This window comes from Papio anubis, chromosome 10 (genome assembly GCF_008728515.1).
Source record: "Papio anubis isolate 15944 chromosome 10, Panubis1.0, whole genome shotgun sequence".
Taxonomy (NCBI): Eukaryota; Metazoa; Chordata; class Mammalia; order Primates; family Cercopithecidae; genus Papio; species Papio anubis.
This window is the reverse complement of record NC_044985.1, coordinates 100473759-100481319: the sequence shown is the minus strand read 5'-3', so window position 1 is coordinate 100481319 and position 7561 is coordinate 100473759.

Sequence of the window (7561 nt, the reverse complement as noted above, 5' to 3'; positions counted from 1 at the left end):
AGAAGAGAAGCTGGCTATTGAGTAATCAAAAGAAAAAATGGAAAGAGGAAAGGAGGAAAGAAATAGACTTCATTCATTTACTCACAAATATTTGAGCGTCTACTATATGTTGGTTGCTCTTCTAGGCCCTGGGCAACACAGTGGTGAACACAGCCATCAAATTGCCTGCTCTCATAGCACTTTCTCTCCAGGCATAATTAAGGCCCAGAGAAACCATGAGAAGAGAGATGCAGATCTGAAAATTTTGTCTATAAAAATATTCACAGAGGCCAGATGTGGTGGCTCATGCCTGTAATCCCAGCATTTTGGGAGGCCAAGGCGGGTGGATCACCTGAAGTCAGGAGATCGAAACCAGCCTGGCCAACATGGTGAAACCCTGTCTCTCCTAAAATACAAAAATTAGCTGGGTGTGGTGGCAGGTGCCTGTAATCCCAGCTACTCAGGAGGCTGAGGCAGGAGAATCGCTTTAACCTAGGAGGCAGAGGTTGCAGTGAGCCAAGATGGTGCCATCGCACTCCAGCCTGTGTGACAAGAGCAACACTATCTCAAAAAAAAAAAAAAAATACAGAAAGGTAATTTCAAAAGACATTATGAATAATAATTACCACTTGAGTGTGTTATGGATTGAATTGTACCCCCAAAATTCATATGTTAAGTCTGAACCTCCAGTATCTCCAAATGTGCCCTTATTTGGAAATAGGGTCCTTGCACATGTAATTAGTTAAGATGAGGTCATACTGGAGTAGAGTGGACCCTTAACCCAAAATGGCTAGTGTCCTTCTCGAAAGGGAAAATTTGGACACAGATACACACACAGGGAGAACACCATATGAAGATGAAGTTATGCTGCCACAAACTAAGGACCTACCGGAAGCTGAGAGAGAGGCCTGGAAGAGATCCTTCCAGAAGTGATGCCTTCAGAGGGAGCATGGCCCTGTTGATAGCTTGATCTTGGACATCTAGCCTCTAGGACTGTGAGACAATAAGTTTTTGTTGTTTAAGCCATTCCGTTTGTAGTACTTTGTTAAGGCAGCTTTAGCAAACTAATATACTTTGTAGTAGGTGCTGTGCTAAGTGATTTACATAGATGATCTTATTTAGTCCTCACAACACCCCATTGATAGGTACCCTAACCGACTTTACAGAAGAATAAATTGAACCAGAAGAAGTTATGCAACTTGGTCAAGGATGAGCCACTTTAATAAAAATAAAACAGTGATATTCAACATTTGGGCCTCAGAGAAACGCACCTTCCCCATTCAATCTATGCCAATTGGGTAAATCCCGTATCTCTGTCCACTCAGTCTTTTTGAGTTTGTGTTGTTGTTGTTGTTTTGTTTTTTGAGACAGAGTTTCGCTCTAGTGCAATGGCACGCTCCTGGCTCACTGCAATCTCCACCTCCCAGTTTCAAGCAATTCTCCTGCCTCAGCTTCCCAAGTAGCTGGGATTTTAGGCATGCACCACCACACCCAGCTACTTTTTTGTATTTTTAGTAGAAACAGGGTTTCACCATGTTAGCCAGGCTGGTCTCGAACTCCTGACCTCAGATATTCCACCTGCCTCAGTCTCCCAAAGTGTTGGGATTACAGGCGTGGGCCACCGCTCCCAGCCTGGTCTTTCAATCCTTGCTTTAAATAGATGTTCTCTTGGTTGACTTGTGGTTAAGATGCTTTCATTCTCTGCTTGGTAATCGAATTGGTGCATTAACCTGCTGTAAGTCTACACAAGGAGAAGGACCTATTAAGTCATGATGTTTATGCTGTAAACAGTATCTCCCCCTTCTTCATTCAGCAACAAATTGGTAGCCAACTCTCCTGGTCCCATGACATCTCTGTATGTAGCTTCCAATATACCCCCCATCACACACACACACACGAGCCATAATACTGGAGACTGTTCATGTTGTTTATATTTAATGTGTGGTTTTGCCCAAGATTTGTCATTTGGTTGTATGTAGATTTTTTGTCCCAGCTGGTCAAGTGTGTCTGGCTTAGAAAGAAGCTCTCAGAGGATAAGTCCTGAGTCTATTTTAAACCCAATAATTAATTGCCTAGTTAAACTGAGTGACTTCACAGTCTTGCCAGCAGACCAAGAGTTGGAACAGAATCTCTGCAGATCAGCTTCCTGGAGCTCTAGTCAGCTCAAGAGTCTACGAAACTGTGAACCCAGCTTTCGGTTCATGGTCGAGCGTCTGTGTTCCTTGTATTGATGAGGAGGTAACTCCTTGGGCCTGGACCAAAGAAGCAGCCACTGAATACCATTTATGCTCTCCTTGAGTACAGAGCCATCTTGGATGAGAGTGAAAAAGACAGTGAAGGAGTACACTAGTATTTCTCAAACTGGAGTGATCTAGAGATATATTCTATGCTAGTTGTTTTGCAATATATGTGTGTATGTGTCATTTTGCTAATAATCTTGAAAATAAACACATTTTAGTTCATCTGGATGGCCACCTAATTCAGTTCTAGAAGACTTTTTTCATTTTCTAAGGCATAGAAGCCAAGTAACACCATTTTCAATGTCATTTGCTGATGGGCTGAAGAACAGAAGCAGACATGTTCCTGAGATGATGTGTGGAAGCTGAGTGAAGGCTGGGTTACACGGTGCCATGTTACAAAAAGTGAGGGTTTGGCAGTACCATTGTGTTTTGTAAGTAATTTAAGGACTTTTCATGGGGAATCTTGATTATACTCAATTTTTGTATTTCAAGATGACTTTAAAACTAACCACTATGCAAGACATTACTCCACTGTTGTTTAAAAAACAAAAAAAGAGTAGTGGGAGGATTAAATCACCAGAAAGAATATCATATTTGTATGCCAAGCTCAAAAAAACTTGCACTGTCACAGTTAAACCATAATCACAACATGAGTAGTGATTTATTTTCAGCAAAACATCAACCAAACACCAATCAACACACAAATTAATGTTGTCATTTGCGCTTTGTTGAGTTTGTAACTTTAGTTGGGTTTATTTACATATTAGTTGGATTTTACAGTAAGGTTAGCATACAGAGCATACACCTTAAAATGTTTGTACATATTTAAGTTACATTACAATCAACATATTTTAAGTCCAACAATAGGGGTCTATTGGAATTTTTGTAAATGTTTATAAGTTACATTTGCAATATACAGGATTGACCAGATTATAAAAGAACATAATAGAAACACATCAACATAGACATTACCAACAGTCAGGCATAATGATGCAAAGATAAACTCAGGTGTTTAGGAAGATTTTAGAAGATGCTGGAATAATTCAGGGGTGGTAAATGTTTTTCTGTTTTTTTAAGACAGGATCAAACTCTGTCATCCAAGATGGAGTGCAGTGGTACAATCATGGCTCACTGCAGCCTTGGCCTCCCTAGGCTCGGGTGATCCTCTCAGCTCAGCCTCCTGAGCAGTTGGGACTACAGACATAGGCTACCATGCCCAGTTAATTTTTGTATTTTTTGTAGAAACAGGGTTTTGCCATATTGCCCAGGCTGGTCTTGAACTCGTGGCCTCAAGTGATCTTCCCACCTCGGCCTCTCAAACTGCTAATAGGCGAGAGCCACCACACTCAGTGTTTTTCAATTAAAAATAACGTATTAAGTGCCTTCTGTGCTAGGAGCTATACTAAGGAGAGGAGGAAAACCAAGATGAATAAAATCTGGGATGCTTCAAGCCTGTCAGTTTAGTAGGGAAGATGGGACTATAGCAGGTAATATTGATTAAGCACTAACAAGATTTACAGGGACTGCCTCACTCAAGGCCCACAACAACCCTGTGGAGTAGACAATATATTCCCCACTATTTTACGAAGAAGACACAGAGGATCCCAGGGGCACCAGCAAGATGCACTGAGGAAATCACACATGACAGTCAGCAAAATCCTCCAAAGTAAATGCAATTTCATCTAGGTCTTTAATGACTATTAGCAGCTCACCAGTTAGCAGTGAAGAAGAAAAGTGTGCCTGTCAGAATGAACAGTTTGTGCAAAGGTGTGGGGGCATGGAAAAGCTTGATTTCTCTAAGGAAAGAAGGGTTTAGATTGACCCAGCTGGGAACACGGCCAGAGGCAGCTGCTTTAAATGTTTCAGGACTATCCCTCAGCCCCAGTAATGGATCAAATCATGTCACTGGACCCATGCTTTCCACACTAGTAGAAAAGCAGTGTTTCCTGATAAGTTTAGGTACGAAGTTTAGCTCTTCCAACCAGGGCCATTGCATAGAGCTGTGCAGATTGTGTACTGCACAGCAAGGGCCCCAGTTAAGTGGTGCTATTCACAGAACAAACGTAGACATGTACATTCATCATGACAATTTCCTGGAAGGGGCAGCAAAGTTTCCTGTCCTCACAGAATCTGTATTTTATAACAATATTCTGATGGATAGAAGTAAAGTATCTTGAGGAAGGTCTTTTCCTAATTCACACAAATTTACCCTCTGCACTAATAGTGGTAAGCTAGCTCTTACCACTTCTCCCTCCTGAACTGTGTGAAATCTCAGCTGCTAACCATGTACTGTGATTTTACTTGGCCTTTTCACGGTTCAAGTAATTAACACTCTCTCCCTCTCCTCTTTTTCCATGTGATTCCATTTTTTCTACCTACCCTCTCTCTCTCCCACCTAGATCTGGAGCTACCAACACTGTCTCTAAGTCACAACAGATCACTTTTCCGGGTTAATCTCATTTTCCAAAATTGAAGCAACTTCTGAGCAGTCCATTGTAGGAACATGCCAGATCCCATGATCCAAGAAGACAGAAGGGCTCCAACCAGAAACAGTATTTATGGAGCCTGCCCTGCTCTGCTCTATCTGTCTGGAACTGCTCCAGAAGCCTCCTAAACATCAATTCGTGCAGCTATTAACTTATATGCAGCTCACATCAGGATATAAATCACTCTGCGTCACAGCTGGCTCCGGCTCCTTTAACAGCCAGCCTCAGGGTCAATTTAGACTCTAGTTAAATTGCCACCACTGCAAGCACCACTACAAAATTAACTCTAAAGTAGCACGTGGTTTCACCCTCAAAAATCACTGTAATTCTGCTCTATGAGAAACTACACATAAAACCTAGAAAAATATTGTGCAGAAAGGATACAGAGCTATTTCAGGATAGTGGCTACTTCTGTCCAGGGAAGAAGATGCAGGGATGGCATGCATGGGAGGTGAGCTGTGACCTGTCCCACTCTACTTCTAACAAAATCTTTGGCTAGGCGCGGTGGCTCACGGCTGTAATCCCAGCACTTTGGGAGGCCAAGGTGGGTGAATCACAAAGTTAGGATTTCAAGACCAGCCTGGCCTACATGGTGAAACCCTGTCTCTACTAAAACTACAAAAATTAGCCAGGCACAGTGGTGCGCACCTGTAGTCCCAACTACTAGGGAGGTTGAGGCAGGAGAATCACCTGAACCTGGGAGGTGGAGGTAGCAGTGAACCAAGATCGTGCCACTGCACTCCAGCCTGGGAGACAGAGCAAGACTCCATCTCAAAAACAACAACAACAACAAAAAAAAATCTTCAACAACAATGGCAAAAAGTGAACATGTGTTAAATAAGCATAGAGAGTAGAGGGCACATGCTCCATTATTTTCTGTTCTTTGAATGTTTGAAATATGCCATAATTACCTTTTTTTAAACAGGGGGAATTTTTATGAATTGTGGCTGAAGATCACTTCTGATTATTCCTCAGAGAAGGTTTAGGACACACACCCTTTGATGAACCCAAAGTCATCAAGTTCCTACCCTGGCCATACCTTTTCTCCAAAGAAAAGTAATCACGAACATAGCATCCGGTGGGACACAGAGGGTTTTGCACCTGAGGCTGGCCTGGTGCTGTTGGGGCAACAGTGCAGTGCCGATGCTGAGGTGGCCTGTAAGTGGACCCACAGGGTGTCTGTACATGTCCCTCCATCCATGCTTTTTCTTTCCCCGCTCCCCCATCCCCATTGTTAAACACTTCTACCAGTATCTGCTTCTTTCCCTTCATGAAAGGAGGCATGCTTCTAATGATGTATCTATCCTGCCACCTAGCCTTCAGCAATAGCACTACAACAAAGCTGCCTCATGCTGCTCCTTTATACAGACCTGATTGCTGAACCTCCCAGATCCAGGCAAGGACCTGAACAACGGGTTACTTTCTTTATTGAACATCACTGTGCCTTAGTTTGAGACCAGCACAACATGGCCACAGCATTAGTATTCTTGATGTATGTTGGCCTCTTGGAGAGACTGAAGTCAATGTCATGAGGTCTTTAAAAATTGAATAAATTATACAAATAAGCCTGAGAGTGGTGGGAGTGACGCAGAAAAGAGAATGAAGATCCTTAGCTAACGTTTTTCCATTCTGACCAGCAGAATCCATAACACTTTGTGTCCTACTAAAAAGTCTAGCTTTCCCAAACTGTGTTATCAGGCATCATCCTTGAAAATCACTTAGAAACTCACAGAAAATGACCACAGGTAAGGAATCCGAAGCTTTATAAAATAAAAATGCTATCCATACTTGGAAAAGTTATCCAGATAAAAGAGCATGAATTTTTCACTTGGTCGCATTTCTTGAAAGTTGGTTTTGATAAGCAGTTAATCTTTTAAAGGAAAGAGGAGGGGTGATCTCCGGGGAAACGGGACACAAGTGGTTGATATTTAAATACTACTTCCCCGAAAAAGATACAGTTAACAGGTATAGAAGCTAGTCTATGCCAGAGTTGGGAAGCCCATGAGAGCAAAAGCAAGCTGGCAGCAAAGGGGGTCTTTAGGAAGGGAACATTTGTATATGGCAGGAATTAATGATCCCCTCCCATTTAACCTGGTTGATGCAAACTATTTTTTTTTTTTTCTAGAAGCAATTTTCTAAAGGTGATTGTGAACCGATCTAGACCTCCAGAATGGAGGGGAGGGGAAAATGGAACCAAGTAAGGCTCATAGGCATCCTCCATAATCCCGTATCCCGCAGTAACAACACCAACACCTTCCCACTCCACTGTAATATGTTAATTATGGACTCAGAAGCAAAACCCATCTGGCCAGTCCTCCATCTTTGGATGAAATTACTACAGACAATCCCAGGCTGAGAATTCTTCTCTTATGCCCTCTTGGGAAGCCTATCCCAGGGTCTCTTGGACAACAGCTCCAGTCTCTGAATCCCTCATAACATAAGCCCATTTCTAAGTGGAGATAAAGAATGGCTGCTTAGCACACCAACATGGCACATGTATACATATATAACAAACCTGCACGTTGTGCACATGTACCCCGGAACTTAAAGTATAATAATGAATAAAAAAGGCTGCTTAACATTTATAGTCTCACAGAGTAACTTCTCTCCATGGCCCCTGTACTGCTCTGCCCCAGGGCCCAGCTCCCACCACATTCTCCTCCTCCCTTCTCTCTACCCTTTTTATCTTTTCTGTGAATGATCCCCACTCCTTTTACCTGTCTTCACATATTGTATTATCCAGCCATTGGAAGTCAGCTACACAAAAAGAGGTGTCACTAGAGGCCATCTCTCTCAGAATACAGGGTGGCTGGAATGAGGCAACTCATGTTTCTTTGGAAGGGGTACCACAATTTC